The following is a 21,530-nucleotide window of genomic DNA, read 5'->3' on the forward strand; positions in this document are numbered from 1 at the left end:
AAAGACATTGCTTTTGAATTGTGATTCAACAGAACCATTTATAAAACAAATTTTATGAAACTGGCCTGGACAAAAATGATGGTAACCTTAACCTAATATTTTGTTGCACAACCTTCTGAGGCAATCACTGCAATACAGTGATTTCTGCTCCTGTCCATGTGTATTTTGGCCCACTCCTTGTGAGCAAACTGCTCCAGCTCTCTCAGGACACTGAAAGGACACTTTCTCCAGACTGCATGTTTCAGCTCCTTCCACAGATGTTCAATATCAATAGGATTTAGATCAGGGCTCATAGAAGGCCACTTCAGAATAGTCAAATGCTTTGCTCTTAGCAAGAGCATTCTCCCAGAAGCTTTATGGCTTGTCAATATGCATTTTGGCAAATTCCAGTCTCACTTTTTTATGATTTGCTTTCAACACTGGTTTCCTCCTCATTCGTCTTCAATTAAGTCCATTTTGGTTAAGACAGTGACGGATGGTGCGATCTGACACTGATGTACCTTGCCCTTGGAGTTAACTGCTAATGTCTTTGGAAGTTGTTCTTTGGTAACCATTCATATTATGTTGCTCTTCCATTTGTCATCAATTGTCCTCTTGTGGCCATGTCCAGGGAGGTTGCCTACAGTCATGTAGACCTTAAACTTCTGAATAATATGTGCAACTGTAATAACAGGAACATCTAGCTGTTTGGAGTTGATCTTATAGCCTTTACCTTTAATATATTTGTCCATAATTGTCTTTCTTATATCCTGAGACAACTCTCTCCTAAGTCTTCTTTGGTCCATGTTCAGTGTGGTACACACTATGATACCAAACAGTACAGTGACTACTTTTCATCCTTTAAATAGGCAGACTGACTAATTACAAGTTTCAAGACACCTATGATACTAATTACGGAACACACCTTAGTTGAACATGTCCCTATGGTCAAACTATTTTCAATCTTTTCTAGGGATACCATCATTTTTGTTCAGGCCAGTTTCATTAGTTTATTTTTTTAATTATTCTGTTAAACCAGAAATAAAAAGCAATGTTTTCTTTTCATTAGCTGATTTTCAGTACATTTCATTATTATGTTTGTCAGTTTCAATTTATTTCAGTGACTATTGTGGGTTTTTATTTCTTTAACTGAAGGGTACCACCAATTTTGTCCACGTCTGTAGATTTGAGGCATTTATTAATGCTGATGCTAACACGGTTTTTGTGTGGTAATATTCATAAAAATACTCTGCGTGATCGAGGCCTTAGGGTATAGCCACACGGTCAGGTTTCTGCATGCAGTTTTGGAAGCCAAAACCAGGAGTGAATTAAAAAAAAAAGGAGAATTCATATCTGTCCTGTATACTTTCTCTCCTTTTATGATCCATTCCTGATTTTGGCTTCATACAGAAACTTGACTGTATGGCGGTACCCTTAGAATTTGTTAGGTACAACCATGTGGACATTGGACCATATGGTCAGTCAAGGACAGGAGTACAGTCACAAACACTCTGAGACACTCAGCGACAGGCTTATGCTCTTAACAAGCACACAACTATAGTTTGGACAGTTACACAATCTTCATGATTTATAGTCTGCATGCCACCACTTTGGATTTGAAATAAAACAACTCAGATACAATAGAAGTGTAGCCTTTTAGGTTTAATTCAAGGGGTTGAACAAAATATCCTGTGAAACGTTTAGGCATTGCTACCATTTTTCTACAAAGCCTCCTTATTTCAGTGGCTCAAAAGTAATTGGACAAATTAACATTACCATACATAGAATTTTCATTTGTAATACTTTGTACAGAATGCTTTGAAGGCAATGACTGCCTGAAGTCTGGAACCTATGGACATCAACCAACATTGAGTTTCCTCCTTTGTGATGCTTTGCCAGGCCTTTACTGCAGCTGTTTTTAGTTGTTGCTTGTTTGTGGGTTTTTCTGCCTTAAGTTTTGTCTTAAGCAAGTCAAATTCATGCTCGATTGAGATCTGGTGATTGACTTGGTCATTGAGCCGTTCCAAGCCTCCTCCATACTCTCGTCCTCCTATCATTCTTGTACAGGTTGATCTTAATTTCATCTGTCTAAAGAATGCTGTTCCAGAACTGGACAGTCTTCTTTAGATGTTTTTTGGCAAAGTCCTTTCTATTTTGAAGGATGATTAATAGTTTGCCCCTCGTGATGAACCCTCTGTATTTGCTTTCATGAAGTCTTCTTTTTATGGTAGACTTAGATGCTGATACACCTACCTCCTGGAAAGTGTTCTTCACATGGATGGATGTTGTGAAGTGGTTTTTCTTCATCATGGAAAGGATTCTCTGATCATTCACCACTATTGTCATCCAGGCATTTTTGAGTTCCTGAGATCACCAGTGCACGCTTTTTTTTTTACCAGAATGCACAATTTCTTCTTGTTTTCAGCCTAATGTTAGTCTGTTTGACTTTCACTGAGAGCTTCTTTGACCGCATGTTGTAGGTTCACAGCAACAGCCTCCAAATGCAAATACCACATCTGGAATCAACTACAGACCTTTTACCTGCTTAATTAATGATGGATTAATGAGGGAATAACCCATGTAGCCCATTAAAGAGCTTTTGCGATAATTGTCCGATTTCCTTTGGTACCCTGAAAAAGAGGCAGCTACATATTAAAGAGCTGTAATTCCTAAACCTTTCCTTCAATTAGGATATGAATACCCTCAAATTAAAGCTGACTTTGAAGTCTAGACTTTAAGCCCATATTGATTATATATTTGTATCTTGAATGTGTTTTGGTAAACTGCTAAAATGCCAACATTTGTGTCACTGTCCAAATATTTCTGGACCTAACTGTATATAGCATATAAACACATTTAGACTCAAACACATCATACCTGCCTACTTATAAATAGTTACAAAAAGGAGTTTCTATAATGAGCAAATACGACCCTACCTGGGAAGGGTTTCATAAATCATCAAAAACTAAAGCCTAGTTCGGCCAATAACCTCACTTGCCCCGATGATAAAACGTAACTTTTAATAAAGTGTTTAAGAAATACTTAAATAACTGTGAGCTAAAGAGGATTAAAACTATCTGATGCCTAGTCTGTAGTGAGCTTGATGTGCTATAGTTGCTATGACCAATGGGGGTGCACTCCCCAGGTCACACACTTGCTAACTATATAGCACTCAGTGCTTAAATGTCCTGTGTATGTTAGTATAATTCAGCCACTATTCGCTTGTGGAACTGTACTGACGCTAGACTGCACTTTTCACTTGGAACAGACAGGTTTCAGAAGCTAAAAAACACTAAACTCTGTGCCCCAACATGTTTCGCCAGCTAATCTGGCTTCATCAGGGGTTCCGGAATGCTGTCCGGAACCCCTGATGAAGCCAGATTCGAAGGCAGTACACTGCGCATAACTGTTCAGTGAACTGTGCATTGATTGTCTCAAGCCTACAGTCTGTGAGAATGGTGTCTGTGCATGCACTGATGAGTCATCTAAATGTTTGCACCTTGCTCTCCCGTAAGCTGCAGGCTGCTCCAGCCCACAGTCTTGGAGCACTGCTAGTGGCCCTGCAGGGAATTATTTATTTTTGCTTAAGTTAGGGGGAATGTTAGTGAGTGAAGTGGGGGGTGTGAGTAGTAGTGGGGGGGGGGGGGGGGGGCTAAATAGTGATTAGGACTAGCCTCATAATGCTTGGTAATAGTGTTTGGTAATTATTAAGTTAATAAGGATTATTACTATGGGGGCCTAAATGGTGTCTGGACAGCAGGTCCATGGGAATTTAAATAGTACCACTGAGTAATACTAGTAAAATCCCCATGGGCCTGCTGTGCAGACACCACTTAAGTAATCATCCTCCATTTTGAGGGGAATGTACCTGCTCCTGCTAGACTGCTGGGCTTTAATCCAGAGCACTGTACATGTAAAGTACTGGATAAAAGCTCTTGCAATGTAACAGGAGCAGGTCGGGTCCCCGAGGCCAAGACAGAAGAGGTTTATTAATCCTTCTTCTTTCCTCCTAAATGAGTGCTATGCAGTAAATAGAGGAAGCAGGATAGCCTCTATTGGACCTGTCGATCATTTGAACACTGGGTGTCTCTGGGGAAGAGCCTGATTAGCTCTGCCTGTGTAAAAACAGACATATCCACAGGTTAGGGGGCACAATACTTGGCTTGATCCAGGTGCTGGTAACCCATGCTATGCCACTGCCTTGTAGCACTGCCCCTTTTAGGATCTGAACAGATATAGTCAGGTAACTTTATTTGTGTTATGGAACGTAGGTGTGGAACCACTGTACCAACCAACCAGTTTGAGTCTAGAACGAGGGGAAGGAATTGTTCACTTAGTCTGGGCTCTCCTTGCTGCAGGACAGGAAGCTTGATGGACTCAATAGAGATTCTATGAGCGCATCTCGCTCCCATCTCGTGCAGTTAGGAGAGAGAGGGTGCTAAGCGAGCACTTCTTTCCCCTTGTTCTACAGATTGGTGGGGGTCTCCCAACTGATCTAAAATGTTGATATGTCCCTATGACATATCAAAAGTTTACTGAAGGTACAGAGCTACTTTAAGTAAGACTGAGCAATTTATTTCTCTGTCTACATTAGAATTAGATATAAAAGGAATATCCTGGGTCCTAAATTACAGAAACGTTCTGCATACTAAATAGTTGCAAAGCAGAGGTATATCACAATATCATATTATTAAATATCTAGTAAAACAATTATAAAATAAACACACACACACTAACATCACCATTTTAGTAAAACAATATTAAGAATAAAGCACACTGTATATATATATATATATATATATATATATATACACACATACAGTATATATATATATGTATTAAGGCATTTGCCTGGATTTGTGGGAGGGGCTGAGGTCCGCCTCCAGCCTATTTAGGGCACCCCCCTTACCTGGCTCCTGCACCGTCTGAGGTCTGAGCTTTGTGAGAGGAAGTCGCTTGTTGGAGTTCTGAGGAATTTACCTACGAGCCGCTGATTTTCTGAGAGCCTTTTTTCGTCGCCGTCTGGTTCTGGTTTTGGAGCATTGCTGTTCTTTTCCCAGCTTCACTCGGTTCACTGTGGGTCGCGTTTGCCCGTCAAACTGTGAGTTATTTCGTACGGGTCAGCAGGGCCTCACGGTTGCCCCAGTACCGGTTTATCTCATTTCATCAAGGCGCACTAATGTCATGGTTCATACAAGTCACCATCATTCATTTCTGTCACACCTGTTCATACGTTCTCATCCACGATTTGCACCATCATTCTGGTCACACTCTGGCAGCAGGCGGCAATGGTTCCTGGTTTAAAACCCCCTCTTTTTTCTGATGTTCTTTCACACGCTGCATTCATGTCACGGCTGCCCAGTCACCAGCAGCTCATTTCTCAGGCCCTCTGTCATCTCCCCACAGGACCGTTACGCCGGCCAGCAACCTGCTAATCTCAGCCCACTACCCGGTCTGGTTCACCCCAAACATCATGTACATCACAAGGGCAGCTGCGGTGCACCCCCCCCCCCCCATTCACTTCACTTTCTCTAGCGATCGTCCCCTCCCCGTCGCCTCCTGCCTGTTGCCGCTCCGCCTGCCGCGCGGCCGATGGCGCCCGACCGCGTCCTGGGGCCTGGTCTGCGCATGCGCGGCCGGGGTTCTGCGCATGCGCGGCGATTTCGTCGGCGCATGCGCAGTGTCCCGACGACTCCGGACACATATGTTCAAATACATGGATTTCCCTGGCTCCATGTCACCCCCCCCCCCGGTCAATCACGGGCGCAGTCGCGGGGGCCAGAGGCGGTGATACCCCCCCCTCTCCTCCCATTTATTTACCATGCACTGGGCTCACCGCGGCCGAAACATCCCCTCACCACCTCCTGGCTGGTACCGCTCCCCCTGCCGGCCGCATCCTTGGTGCGTGGTCTGCGCGTGCGCGGCCGGGGTTCTGCGCATGCGCGGCTATTCCGTCGGCGCATGCGCGGTGTCCCGGCGGCCGTGCGCGCGGCGCTTGTGTTCGGGGGGCCGCCGTCGGGCAGCACTGATTCTTCCCAGCCCCCACATGTCACTCCTCAGTCACACCCCCCCCCGGTCATTCATGTGCGCAGTCGTGGGGGCCAGCAGCAGTACAACCACACAATCTCCCCCCCCCCCCCCCCTCTTCCATTCATTACCTGCACTGGGCTCACCATGGCCGTAACGTCCCCTCACCACCTGCTGCCTGGTTGCCGCTCCCCCTGCCGCGCGGCCGCCCGCGTCCTGGGGCCTGTTCTGCGCGTGCGCGGCCGGGGTTCTGCGCATGCGCGACGGCATGTCGGCGCATGCGCGGTGTCCCGGCGGCCGTGCGCGCGGCATCTGTGTCCGGGGGGGCCGCCGCCGGGCGGCAGGGGAGGCCACAGCATGCCCCCCTTGTTACACATTCCCCAGGAGCCCCAATAAAGACAGGGAAACACATCACACCCATGAAATAAACAAACAGGGAATCATGAGCAGGCCCCTCTTGGCCAAAATCGTACATGATCTCACCATGCTGATCGCCGGAGGGGCATAGACTTCCCATCCGCATTCAGCTACAAGTGACTGTCTCCAACGGGGTCGTCACCTTTTTCACAACCATGTTCAAAAAAAAAAAAAAAATAATAATATATATTTTGCTTCATATTCAATAAACATGTGGGAATTGCGGGGGCACGGTCCAGAATGTTCCAAAAAAAAAAAAAAAAGAGGAAAATATTTTGCAGGCGCACACTTTCCGCCAGCCCATGGCCACGGCACGCACTGGTCTCGTTCACATCAGGCGCAAGCTATCATTTCATGTGTAACCGCCATGATCCTCCCGGTCATACATATGTACCACATGCATTTACGCTTTTCATCACGCTATGTCATGTTTACCCTCCCCCTTATTTTTTAGGCGGTCAACCTATACTGTTTTACACTACCGTGTATCCGGAGAATTTTTCTTGGTACCAGGTACGTTCACCTGCTCATTTACCAAAATCTTCCTTACATTTCGGATGGTCCCGTTAGGGTCAGCGTGCTGGCTTTAGGGGCACGATCATCCCACTAGGTAACCCCCCCCCCTTTCTTGGCTTCGCCGACAGTTAGTGGTCCCGCGAGGCCGACACCCCGCCTCAAACGTACGGAGGCACCTGCCCAACGCGCCACCTCGTTAGTAAGCCGCCTCGCATGTTGCATAGAGAGGGCCTCACCTGTCACTCCCTTCCCCTAGTCCTGTCTTACAGTCACCGAGAGGCCAACGCTCCTGCCACTACCACGAGTGGCCTCATTACCCCCTCGCGCCAAATCATAGGTAGAGCCTCTCAAAGCCGCTTGGCAATTAGCAGGGCCTCATCTGTCACCATGCAAGTGTAATTTTTTCGCCATTTGGCCTAGCTAGCCAGCACGATCCTGCATGGCCTCAAATTAATCAACTTTTTTTTTATAGTATGTCGCTGGATGGGTTGGGAAACTTCTCCCTACCTGGCACCCCTGCTAGATCTGTCACTGCCACTTCGGGAGACGATCTAGCCAGTCCAGCGTCCATCCGGTCCTGGACAATTCCTCGCATCACGGCGGAGTTGAGGAAACGGCATGTTCCCTTCCCCGCCACGGCTAGGAAAGCGGAGCTGTTCCGGCTGTTACGCGCTTCAACCGATACTAGCGATGCGGGGCAAGGACCCAGCCAGTCCGGCACCGGGGACATCCATGCCATGCTGGCCTCTCTGATGACATCCATGTCAACAATCAACGCCAGGCTGGAGAGGCTGGAAACGGTCACCACGACCCTCTCCTTGGCGGGTCCGCCACCGGCGGCATCACCGGCACCGGTCGGTTTGCCGGTGGTCACACCATCCACTAACGTGGAGGACCGGGAAGTCAACCCGGCGCATATGATTCCTGAGCACTTGAAACGGGATATCCTGGAAGGTAAGGATATAAACCTGGCCTCCCTTCTGATTGCCTCCCAGGACGTGGTCGAAAACACGACGTACGCCTATGACGAGGTGTCAGTTGTGGTCAAGTCCAGGGATGCCCGGCTCAACAGGAAATTGACCATTCCCGAATTCGTGCTGGCCTTCGGAATCTACAGAGAGGTCATCTGTGCGGTCTACCCCAACAGAAGGGAGGAATTCGACCTCTACTTACACAAACTGGTGGATTTGGGCAACAAATACGGAGGGTCAGCGTTTTATGACTATCACAGGTCTTTTTCGGCAAAGGTGGCAGGGGCTTTCTCCCAGTACGGAGTCCGCTCCAACTGGGCGAGGATCGACACGGTCATTTTTTGTCGCCACTTCGCAGGCCTTAGGACCCCAGCCTGTGCGCACTGCTCCTCCACGGCCCACACCACCAATTTCTGCCCGAACACGTCGGTCAGACAGGGCCCCTCCCAGGCAGCTGGTCCCTCCGGGGTCCCGGAGAGACTGGCCCGGGACAAACTGGGTCGGCCGATCAAATTTCTAGGCAAATCGATGATTTGCAATAATTTCAATGAGGGGTCCTGTAATTATAACGGATGTAAATTGTTACACATATGCACCAAATGTTTCCGGGCACATGCCAAGTCCATGTGTCCAAATAAAATGTTTACCAAACCGTATCTAACGACCATCAACATGCCAGTTTTTACCGCGCTCATGTCGCAACACCCCTCCAGGCATCTGTCAGATTTCCTCGTTTCAGGATTGACAGAAGGATTTCACACGGGCATCCTGTATATGCCAACAGGCACCCTGGAATGTCCCAATCTTTTATCCGCTCTACACAACCCCACCGCCATTGACGCCCTCATAGCCCAAGAGGTAACAGAGGGTTTTGTGCTAGGTCCTTTCAAAACTCCCCCATTCGCCACATGGCGCACCAACCCCATTGGCGTCGTCACTGGGAAATCTTCCCAGAAACAGAGGCTCATCATTGACCTATCGGCACCTCACGGGACGGGCAACCCCAGTCTCAACTCCCTCATTCCCTCGGAGGAATTCTCTCTGCAGTATACCACCATAGATCACGCCATCACGGCCATCAGTCAAGCAGGGGTGGGGGCATGGCTCAGCAAAACCGACATCGCCAACGCCTTCAAATTACTTCCGATTCACCCTACACTGTGGCACCTGCATGGCATCAAGTGGTCTGGGGATTATTATTTTTTCTCCCGATTGACCTTCGGGTCCAAAAGCAGCCCGGCCATCTTCGACGTGTTTGCGGAAGCATTATGCTGGTTGCTATTGAATATAGCAAGGTGCCCGCTGGTTTTACATTACCTTGATGACTTCCTATTGGTGGAAGAAAACACTTCCCCTCCTTCCAGCCTCAGAGCCACCATCAAGCTGTTCAAGGAACTGGGGGTCCCCCTCTCCACCAAGAAGACAGAGGGGCCGGACACGATCATCACCTTCCTGGGTATCCAGTTGGATTCAGCTTCGATGCAAGCCAGTTTGCCGTCCGGGAAGATCCAGGACATCCTCACCCACATAGACGGCTATCTTCAACTCGGCACCTGCAACCGCAGAGAACTACAGTCCCTGCTGGGCTCCCTGAACTTTGCCATGCGCATCATACCCCAGGGTCGCTCGTTTATTTCACGGCTTCTGCACCTCTTCCCCTTGTTCCTACACGACTCGCACAGATTGTCCCTGGATGCCCACGCTGCGGCGGATCTGGGTATGTGGAGGAGATTTCTGTCCACCTGGAATGGTAGGAGCTTGTTTCTCCCTCAGCTGTCGGACTCTTCCCCCTCTATCTGGTCAGATGCGGCATCTACCACAGGCTTTGCGGCCATATTTGGGGACGATTGGCTGTGGGGCAGCTGGCCTCCTGAGGTCCAGGGTCTGGAAGGATTCTCCACTACCTCAGCGCTTTTTGAGATCTATCCCATCGTAGCGGCTGCCGTGGCGTGGGGTCATTTATGGGCAAATCTGGCGGTCCGCTGCTACTCGGACAACCAAGCAACCTGCCAGATTATAAATAAAGGTCGTTCCAAATCCCTCACAATCATGAGGTTCATGCGAAGACTTACTTGGCTGGCCGCCTGCAACAATTTTTTCCTGCATTGTTTCCATGTCCCAGGGGTGTGCAATTCGGCTGCTGACAATTTATCTCGCTTCAAATTTCAGGCTTTTCATCAGGATCTCCCATCAGCATCACCCACTGCCTCCAGCACCCCGTCATTTCAGCAACTCATTCTGGACTAGAGGCCATCATGCGGCATAGCCAGTCTTTGTCCCACTTTTCACTATCAGTCAATACACATAGAGCATACAACAGAGCATTCACGCTGTTCAACGGATTCCTGGTAGAACACAACATCACGCACCCTTTCATCATGACGTCTGTTTTGGGATTTGCTTCCTTTTGCCACCTCAAACTAAAAATGTCATACAACACCATCAAACTGTATCTTACTGGCATTCAACATCATATGCTAATCTTGCACCCTAACTACACCAGCTTCATGGCCTCCCACCAAATCAAAACAATACTCAGAGGCATTCAGAAGACGGAACCCGCACGTCCAGCCCAAAGGCTGCCCATCAACAGTCATGTTTTCAAGGCATTATCCGACCTGCTGGACGCCACGCCTTTTGATACGAATACCAACGCGGTCATCAAAGCTGCTATTTACTTGGCCTTCTACGGGTTCCTGAGGCCCGGGGAATTCACTACCACCTCCGCATCCCAAACCTCATCTTGTCTTCTTGTCTCCCACTTATCTAAACACCTGGATCACTACGTCCTGACCTTACCTCACTCCAAGAGTAGTCAGCGTTCACCTGTCAACATCTCATATTACCCCACGCACAACAAATGGTGTCCGGTGAGGGTGCTGGACACATACAGTCAGCTTCACAGGTTCCTACCCTCTCAACCGCTACTTCAACTTCATGGATCGGTGCTCACCACGACCACCTTCATGATCCATGTCAGATCATTTCTCACCCAACTGGGCCTGGACGCGGCCAACTACTCGGGGCACTCCTTTCGCATCGGAGCTGCATCCACGGCCTCCAGTGCCAACATCCCTGCCCATGTTATCAAGAAATTGGGACGCTGGAAGTCGTCCGCTTACGCACGATACATTCCCAATCCAGCGCAAGAGTTAAGGGTGGCTTTCCAAAGCATGTCGGGTTGAGCTGTTTACATGTTTTATTGGTTACAAATAAACTGGTTTATTTCCATTTTTGCCCTCTTCTTTCTTAGGCCTACCTCGTCCTCGGTTTCGGCACACCACAACCGACTGCATTTCTTTCCCTGCTTCCCAGGGCTCTTCTCTGTACTACCGTAAGCACCTAACACAAGTATTAAGGCATTTGCCTGGATTTGTGGGAGGGGCTGAGGTCCGCCTCCAGCCTATTTAGGGCACCCCCCTTACCTGGCTCCTGCACCGTCTGAGGTCTGAGCTTTGTCCCTCCCACCACTCCACTCATTTACAACTCATTTCTTTTATGTCTTTTCCTTGGGTGGGCCCTCTTCTTTCTTAGGCCTACCTCGTCCTCGGTTTCGGCACACCACAACCGACTGCATTTCTTTCCCTGCTTCCCAGGGCTCTTCTCTGTACTACCGTAAGCACCTAACACAAATATATATATATTTACAGTATATATATATATATTCGATTTTTTTCTGGAGCTTATAATTTATTTTTCTGAAGTGTATTCGAGGGGTTAGCATTGTGTTCTATACCTTTGATGGTATAAGAAGAAAAATTACAGGTGAGCAGCAGACCATTTTTCTATCAGCTCAGAATGATGCGGTGTGCTAGTCACAGGGGAACTGTAAAAATTACACTCCAACAGCAACAGGGCAGAAGCCCAGAAAGTCACAGCAGTACAAGTGGCACAGCCAGGCAGCTCTCTAATAAATCAAGATAATTCTCTGCCTGCCTTGAACTTAGACCCGACTACAATTCACTGCTACTGCAGAAAAAAAGCCCTGCCAGTGGAATTCAGCTTATACTGGGGAGGGGGCATGATTAGTCACTGGCCAGATTGATCCTCGATTGCATCTAAATGGTCCACTTTCTGAACCATTTATCTTCTTCTCGGACTATTTTCATTACACCTAAAACTGATGCTGAGCTACCAGCTGTAAGATACAGGCTGGAGAAAATTAATAACCTCTTTTTTTTTCCTAGTCCGCAGGACTCCTGCATATGTGAGCAGGAGCATTTATCCCTGTTTTGTTACTATTTGCATCCCAGCGTCCCTGGCAGTCTTTCAATTTTCTCAAGTCTCTTAGCCTTTGCCCCCTGTTTCTTTTTTGCTACACAAACAATCCATCCTGTGCATTTAAAATTCCTTCAGCGCCCTGACATCAGAATACAACTGGAGAGCAGGGAGCAGTTTACATTGGAAGAAATAAAGAGCTTTATTAATTCCCGTGTCCTGGTTTTCATATAAAATATAGGGATCTTGAGATTACTGCTGGGTCCCTTAAAGACCATTCAGAGCACTGCAATTTTAAAAAGGAGACCTTTATTAATACCTTCTTAGGTGTCTGACTGCAGGGAGGGCAGGCGAGGTCTGGCTGTGATAGAAGATAGCCTCTTAACGGAGCTGGATCACATGACTGATAATTGATGAATAACGTATCGAGCCACTGCTTGCTGCTGAGATATATGCTGATATGATTAAAATAACACACAATGAAATTACAAAGTATTAATGAAGCCTAGCTACTGTCAGGAATTAATCAGAATTAGCAGGACTATTTTTTTGCGCAGACATAGTTTTGATAGGGCTGATTAAGGATTTGGCTATCTAGGAAAGCTCATTATCGAATTAATTAGGAAGCAATAAGCACCAAACTGAGTTGTTTTTGGCAGATTTCTAAACTGTGCCACATATTTGGCTCAGTGATTATTAACGTTTCTTACCTTTGGGCTAGTGTAATTCTTACTAGAAAACAGTAAAAAGTAAAAATCGCAAATGATAAAATACATTTTAAAAAGGACACAAATATACATTATTCAAAAATGCATACTTTTTATGAATTGCCACAGCCTGTTAAAAGCACACACACATGAAAATAAAACTAGGGAATTAGCTCTTTGTCCAGTTTTAAACATACTGTTTTGTATTTTTAGCTTTTTTGTACTATGTGTTTTGGCTTTTTTCTCAGCTCATAGGCTGGGTTTGTTTTTTTAATGCATTTTTACCAACTTTTACCCCTACACACACAAATTTGTCTAGTGATTTCTTGCTTCTTAAAAAAAAGCTAAACTTTTTCCATACCACATTCAGCTTTTGTGGTGTGTTTTAGTGGTGTTTTGGGGTCATTTAGTAAGCCCGGCGTTTTAAACATCGGTTTTAATATACCCTATAGCTGGCGGTGGATCTGCCGAAGTTATGTAGAGGACCTAAGCCAGGCGTAGAAAATAATAAATGAGAGGGGCCGTCCCATTCCTTTCTCCGTCCAGACAACGCCCCCTTTTTTAGACCTGGCATGAGCGGGAAAAAGTCGCTGATTGAGGCGCGAAAGGTCATTTGTGCCGCCATCTGCGCCAGAAATGCGTCTAATATATGCAGATTTCTGGTTAGTAAATGACCCCCTATGTGTATTCAGTGGTGCTGCTGTGGGTGTCTATAAGTAGGGAAGGAGCACAAATCGAGTGCTGTCCGCTACAGCACACTATAACCCTACAGTGAATGATAAAGAAAAATGACTCACGCTCCCTCTGTTTGAGCAGATAGACTACTATACCGTATGTATGGGAAAAGCATCCTACTTCCCTACTCACATGCACCCATACTTAAAGAGGACCTTTCACCACTCCTGACATGCCTGTTTAAATAGCTGCATGCATTCCCCATGTAATAACAATTCTGGAGTTCTATGTTGTGCCATTCCATTATTATTTCTACTAGAAGTTATGAATGAATTGCTAGCAGTCTGCAGTAAGGGTACAGAGGGGTGGTAACTAGTGTCGATCGAGCATGCTCGGCACATCACGGTGTTCGGCCAAATACCGCATGTGCTCAAGCGCGATGCTCGAGTCTCCTCACCGCACGTTTGTTGGCTGCTACGCGGCCAATAAATGTGCACATAAGTACTGCCACTCACTGTAATGCCATAGCCATGTTAGAGTGATTAGCTGGCAGGAACGCGTCATCGTGTGCTATAAAGCACCCCATGACACATGGTTCGGCCAGTCTTAGTCAGGGAGAGCTTTGCTGTAGAAGGGACAGATAGTGTAGGGAATTGAATAGAATTTTTTTGTTAAGCAGGGTTGGTGTTTGAGACCCAAAAGTCCTTTTATTGTTGTGTCTAGCAGCAATATATATTTTTAGCGCAACCTGCGCTAAACAGCTTGCAATTGTTTAGCCACTGCAGACAGCGATATTATCTGTGCTACATCTCCTGTGTAAAGTGTGCGCAGCCTAAAAATATCTGTGACATACAGTGTACTTTTTCAGTAGACAGTGTCCGCTGCGTACAGTGACATTACCTGCACTACATCTCCTGTCTAACGTTTGCGCATCCTATAAATATCTGTGACATCCAGTGTACTTTTTTCGTAGACGGTGTCCGCTGCGGACATTTACATGACCTGCGCTACGTCTCCTGTATAACGATTGCGCATCCCAAACAGCTGTGACATTCCCTGTCATTTTTTATTAGCCGCTGGTGACAGCAGCGACATTACCTGCGCTACATCTCCTGTATAACGTTTGCGCATCATAAATATCAGTGATATTCAGTTAACATCTCCCTAGATGTCAGCCCAACATAAATACGTTGGCATGGACACTTCCCCACATATATCACACCTGGAGTATTGCAGGTGATAGCATGTGTGATAGTGTATTGTTTGCCGTTGGTGAATGGATTGCTAAAGGAAGTAGTCCTGTCGATATTAGGGCATGCCATACAGGGAGCTTAAGAGGAGGACACGTAAACATGTCCTGGGCATTGAGGCTGCCAAAGATGAAAATGATGTGACCTTATTAAAAACGATTCCCAAACATTTTAAATTGTTTCACGACTGTGATAGCTCGCAATTCAGAATTTGTGGGATCGATAGGGTATACATTACACCACGCGGTGGTAACTGGAGGAAGATCTTGGCGCAAAAAGAAGTACGCTGGATTTATGATTTAGACAGTATGACACCTAGGGGGTTAAATGAGGACCTCTCCTTTGCCCCGTTTCTATAACGGATACGTCCCGTGATGGATGCCTCTACCAATATTCCCTGTCTCTGAGTTCTCTTGGGGTTCCTCTGCTCATCCCAAGTCCCTTGTTTTTAATTTTTTGTCTGTGGTTTTCCCCAGTTTTTAACATACTGTGCTCTCTTTATTTATCTCTAGCACCACCGATGACGCCTACTGAAGCGAAGGACCATACCAGTGGAGCCATGGTTCCACACAGAGTTTCTTTCTTTTTGTGCATCGTGCTGTTTGGATACATTATGGACCTGTTTGGGTCATATGCTGGTCGTATGACTATAATTTCTCCACCAATACTGCATAATAATTCCCTCTCCTTGAGATGTTCTGACAATATATACCCACCATGATGTACAATCTAATCTTCTCTTTTCTATCTATCACTGCACTGAGCACCCTACTCACCTGCTTATCACTTGTGTCTTTTCTTCTCTCGTGAAGTACATAATTACTTGGTTGTATTTTATTTTATCTATGTGTACCCTATTGGCACTTATTTTTGTGTATGATCAACATAATATTGTAGCAATTCAGCCCCCATGGTTGGGTGCCTCCATTAACACTTCTGCTATATATATATATATATATATATATCTGCTTCACGCATTAGCACTTCATGTCAAGCTAAGTCAGCTGATGCTTTGGGATACTGGCACTTGTGCCACTATTCCCTTTCACAATATATGGTATGCACCCTTTTATTGTTTATTGTCCATGGTGTGATTTTGATTATGATGAGTCTGAACATGGTCTTGTAATATATCATCGCCCTGGTGGTGGGGTGTAATCCACCTGTCCACAGCGCAATGTAGTCACCTATTATCGAGTAGTATAATGAGGGGTTAACTATGTGTCTTGTTATACTGTTTTATTCAATCTTATGTTCAGCTCCTACCTGCCGGCACTGCGGTCATGTGATTGTTCACATGATCGCTCTGTCAGTCTAGTCCTGCCCCTACTAGGTGCTTTTGATTGGCTCTTCTGGTGGAGTCTGGGCGTGCCCTCTGACACATCTCTGACACTGCGGTCATGTGATTGTTCACATGATCGCTCTGTCAGTCTAGTCCTGCCCCTACTAGGTGCTTTTGATTGGCTCTTCTGGTGGAGTCTGGGCGTGCCCTCTGACACATCTCTGACACTGCGGTCATGTGTTTGCTCACATGATCGCTCTGTCAGTCTAGTCCTGCCCCTACTAGGTGCTTTTGATTGGCTCTTCTGGTGGAGTCTGGGCGTGCCCTCTGACACATTTCTGACACTGCGGTCATGTGTTTGTTCACATGATCGCTCTGTCAGTCTAGTCCTGCCCCTACTAGGTGCTTTTGCCTCCACTGACTGGTCCTCAATTACTGGAGCTTCAACTCCATTGGTGGCGTCATTCAGGTCCTGCAATCTTAATTTTCTTCCACATACCTGTGTGGGCACTATATAGGGGAGAGGTTTTTACATGTTTACATATCCCCGGAAGAAGCCAGGTTTACTGGCGAAACGGCGTTGGGTCAGGAGTCGGCCGAGAGATCTTTGCACCACTCAGGGTATGTTTAATCTTGTCCTTGTACTTTAACCTCAATCTCTACAATTGCCTCCTTTGCACTTTGTTTGGGGCGTTGCTGTCATGAGGTTTTGAGGTATGCTTTTTTAGCTAGCATTCTTTTTCCCCTGTTTTTATTTTCGTGCACTGATCTCCCGGCCTCTCTTTGGGTCCTACTCCTCATCTGTGTGTCCTGCCTTGTGCTGCCTTCTTTTATCATGCATGTATGTATTGTTTAAATATATTTATAATAAAGTCTTTGGGATTTTTATATATAAGAAAGTCAGTTTCATTTTTTGGTGATTATTATGACTCCTTGGGGGTCCGTTTTTTCGATTTATTCGATATTTATTCTGTCCGGTTAATATTGGTTGACCATCTCCTGTATAACGTTTGCGCATCCCAAATAGCTGTGAAATTCCCTGTAATTTTTTGTTAGCTGCTGGTGACAGCGACATTATCTGCGCTACATCTCCTGTATAACGTTTACGCATCCCAAATAGCTGTGACATTCCCTGTAATTTTTTATTAGCTGCTGGTCACACGACATTACATGCACTACATCTCCTATATAACGTTTGAGCATCCTAAATATCAGTGACATTCAGTCTAATTTTTTCACTGCTGGCAGCAACATTAACTGCGCTACATCTCCTGTATAATGGTTTGCACATCCTACAGTCAGGTCCATAAATATTGGGACATCAACACAATTCTAATATTTTTGGCTCTATACACCACCACAATGGATTTGAAATGAAACGAACAAAATGTGCTATAGCTTCAGACTGTCAGCTTTAATTTGAGGGTATTTACATCCAAATCAGGTGAACGGTGTAGGAATTACAATTGTTTGCATATGTGCCTCCCACTTGTTAAGAGATCAAAAGTAATGGGACATAATAATAATCATATATCAAACTTTCACTTTTTAATCCTTTATCCTTAATCCTTTGCAGTCAATTACAACCTGAAGTCTGGAACGCATAGACATCACCAGACGCTGGCTTTCATTCTTGTTGATGCTCTGCCAGGCCTCTACTGCAACTGTCTTCAGTTCCTGCTTGTTCTTGGAGCATTTTCCCTTCAGTTTTGTCTTCAGCAACTGAAATGCATGCTCAATCGGATTCAGGTCAGGTGTTTGACTTGGTTATTGCATAACATTCCACTTCTTTCCCTTAAAAAACTCTTTGGTTGCTTTTTCAGTATGCTTTTGGTCATTGTCCATCTGCACTGTGAAGAGCAGTCCAATGAGTTCTGAAGCATTTGGCTAAATATGAGCAAATAATATCGCCCAAAACACTTCAGAATTCATCCTGTTTTTTTTTAGCAGTCACATCATCAATAAATACAAGAGAAGCAGTTCCATTGGCAGCCATACATGCCCACGCCATGACACTACCACCACCATGCTTCACTGATGAGTTGGTATGCTTAGGATCATGAGCAGTTCCTTTACTTCTCCATACTCTTCTCTTCCCATCACTCTGGTACAAGTTGATCTTGGTCTCATCTGTCCATAGGATGTTGTTCCAGAACTGTGAAGGCTTTTTTAGATGTCGTTTGGCAAACTCTAATCTGGCCTTCCTGTTTTTGAGCCTCACCAATGGTTTACATCTTGTGGTGAACCCTCTGTATTCACTCTGGTGAAGTCTTCTCTTGATTGTTGACTTTGACACACATACACCTACCTCCTGGAGAGTGTTCTTGATCTGGCCAACTATTGTGAAGGGTGTTTTATTCACCAGGGAAAGAATTCTTCGGTCATCCACCACAGTTGTTTTTCGTGGTCTTCTGGGTCTTTTGGTGTTGCTGAGCTCACCAAAAGCGTTCCTTCTTTTTAAGAATGTTCCAAACAGTTGTTTTGGCCACGCCTAATGTTTTTGCTATCTCTCTGATGGGTTTGTTTTGTTTTTTCAGCCTAATGATGGCTTGCTTCACTGATAGTGACAGCTCTTTGGATCTCATTTTGAGAGTTGACAGCAACAGATTCCAAATGCAAATAGCACACTTGAAATGAACTCTGGACCTTTTATCTGCTCATTGTAATTGGGATAATGAGGGAATAACAAACATCTGGCCATGGAACAGCTGAAAAGCTAATTGTCCCATTACTTTTGGTGCCTTAACAAGTGGGAGGCACATATGCAAACTGTTATAATTCCTACACCGTTCACCTGATTTAGATGTAAATACCCTCAAATTAATGCTGACAGTCTGCAGTTAAAGCACATCTTGCTTGTTTCATTTTAAATCCATTGTGGTGGTGTATAGAGCCAAAAATGTTAGAAATGTGCTGATGTCCCAATATTTATGGACCTGACTGTATATATCAGTGACAATCAGTTTAATTTATTTGATGTTCCGCAGTCTGGGGCTTTTTGAGGACGTACCAAAATGAGCAGGGACGTGAACACTAGCAACCTCACCGCCATCAACATGATCCGCAACATGGCATCAAAGCATCCTAATAGGTAGGTCGAACGCCTGGATCCACAATCAGTGTCTGCGGGTCACACCACTGCCTCCTCTTCCCCTGTGTAACGTGCTGGCCAATCCCCTGTACAAGAAGCATGCCTGGATGCCTCTTGCCCTGCAGCTGGACCTTCGCAAGTTGAGATGGCCTTGAGGATGGCCTTGAGGATCGCCCGGCGGTCGTTTTGCAGCGAACTTTGCGTGTTCACGATTCGCCGAACATGCGAACATGTGACGATGTCTGCCGGTGCCATATTCTTTTGCATTGCGCCGAACTTTGACCCATGACACATCCATCAGGTGGGACAGGACAGCTAATTGAGATGTTTCAGCGCATGGACACCCCCCCCCCCCACCACCCTATAAAAGATCCCGATCTGGCAGCCATTTTACATTCTGTGTTTTGCCAGTGTAGGGAGAGGTTGCTTAGTGGAGCAGGGACAGGCTGTTAGGGACACCAAATGCTAGCTAATAGGGCCACAAAAGTCCTTTTGAGGACTGGTATAGGTGTGCTAGCGATAGGTGTGATATACTGAGGGGTATGATATGCTTATAATATACTTTCTAACATAGTAAGTATACTATAGTGCATTTCTATTATGCAGCAGTTTTGTGCGGTTCTGCTGCAATACCGCAGCTATATAGAGGGACAAACGCTATTGGAACAACTAATTGCAATGGGTGTGATATACCTGTTGCCCCCCAAAAAACTGATTGAGGGGTGTGATATACCTTCGTCCACAAAATACTGATTGAGGGCTGCGGTATACCTGTTGCCCCCAAAAAACAGGGTGGTGTGACATAACTGTTGTGGCAAAAAAAATAGTTGAGGGGTGTGATATACAGTCGTGGCCAAAAGTTTTGAGAATGACAAAAATATTAGTTTTCTCAAAGTTTGCTGCTAAACTGCTTCTAGATCTTTGTTTCAGTTGTTTCTGTGATGTAGTGAAATATAATTACACGCACTTCATACGTTTCAAAGGCTTTTATCGACAATTACATGACATTTATGCAAAGAGTTAGTATTTGCAGTGTTGGCCCTTCTTTTTCAGGACCTCTGCAATTCGACTGGGCATGCTCTCAATCAACTTCTGGGCCAATTCTTGACTGATAGCAACCCATTCTTTCATAATCACTTCTTGGAGTTTGTCAGAATTAATGGGTTTTTGTTTGTCCACCCGCCTCTTGAGGATTTACCACAAGTTCTCAATGGGATTAAGATCTGGGGAGTTTCCAGGACATGGACCAAAAATGTCAACGTTTTGATCCCCGAGCCACTTAGTTATCACTTTTGCCTTATGGCACGGTGCTCCATCGTGCTGGAAAATGCATTGTTCTTCACCAAACTGTTGTTGGATTGTTGGAAAAAGTTGCTATTGGAGGGTGTTTTGGTACCATTCTTTATTCATGGCTGTGTTTTTGGGCAAAATTGTGAGTGAGCCCACTCCCTTGGATGAGAAGCAACCCCACACATGAATTGTCTCAGGATGCTTTACTGTTGGCATGACACAGGACTGATGGTAGCGCTCACCTTTTCTTCTCCGGACAAGCCTTTTTCCAGATGCCCCAAACAATCGGAAAGAGGCTTCATCGGAGAATATGACTTTGCCCCAGTCCTCAGCAGTCCATTCAATCTGTCCCTGATGGTTTTTTTTGGAGAGAAGTGGATTCTTTGCTGCCCTTCTTGACACCAGGCCATCTTCCAAAAGTCTTTGCCTCACTGTGCGTGCAGATGCGCTCACACCTGCCTGCTGCCATTCCTGAGCAAGCTCTGCACTGGTGGCACTCCGATCCCGCAGCTGAATCCTCTTTAGGAGACGTTCCTGGCGCTTGCTGGACTTTCTTGGACGCCCTGAAGCCTTCTTAACAAGAATTGAACCTCTTTCCTTTAAGTTCTTGATGATCCTATAAATTGTTGATTGAGGTGCAATCTTAGTAGCCACAATATCCTTGCCTGTGAAGCCTTTTTTATGCAACGCAATGATGGCTGCACGTGTTTCTTTGCAGGTCACCATGGTTAACAATGGAAGAACAATGATTTCAAGCATCACCCTCCTTTTAACATGTCAAGTCTGCCATTTTAACCCAATCAGCCTGACATAATGATCTCCAGCCTTGTGCTCGTCAACATTCTCACCTGAGTTAACAAGACGATTACTGAAATGATCTCAGCAGGTCCTTTTAATGACAGCAATGAAATGCAGTGGAAAGGTTTTTTTTGGGATTAAGTTAATTTTCATGGCAAAGAAGGACTATGCAATTCATCTGATCACTCTTCATAACATTCTGGAGTATATGCAAATTGCTATTATAAAAACTTAAGCAGCAACTTTTCCAATTTCCAATATTTATCTAATTCTCAAAACTTTTGGCCACGACTGTACCTTCTTCCACAA

The 21,530-nt window shown here is 45.6% G+C and overlaps 1 long non-coding RNA gene across 1 annotated transcript in view; it reads right to left on the bottom strand.

Moving 5' to 3' along the window:
• LOC120993460 overlaps nucleotides 1-19,853 on the bottom strand; it is a 29,797-nt gene extending 9,944 nt beyond the window's left edge. Inside the window, exons 1-2 of the long non-coding RNA XR_005777270.1 lie at nucleotides 19,668-19,853; nucleotides 10,673-10,676 (exon numbers count right to left, since the gene is read on the bottom strand). This is a non-coding gene — a long non-coding RNA (uncharacterized LOC120993460). The remainder of the gene's footprint in view (nucleotides 1-10,672; nucleotides 10,677-19,667) is intronic.
• Between the last annotated feature and the right edge of the window lie 1,677 nt (nucleotides 19,854-21,530).

The sequence above is a fragment of the Bufo bufo genome, chromosome 3 (assembly GCF_905171765.1).
Source record: "Bufo bufo chromosome 3, aBufBuf1.1, whole genome shotgun sequence".
Classification (NCBI taxonomy): domain Eukaryota; kingdom Metazoa; phylum Chordata; class Amphibia; order Anura; family Bufonidae; genus Bufo; species Bufo bufo.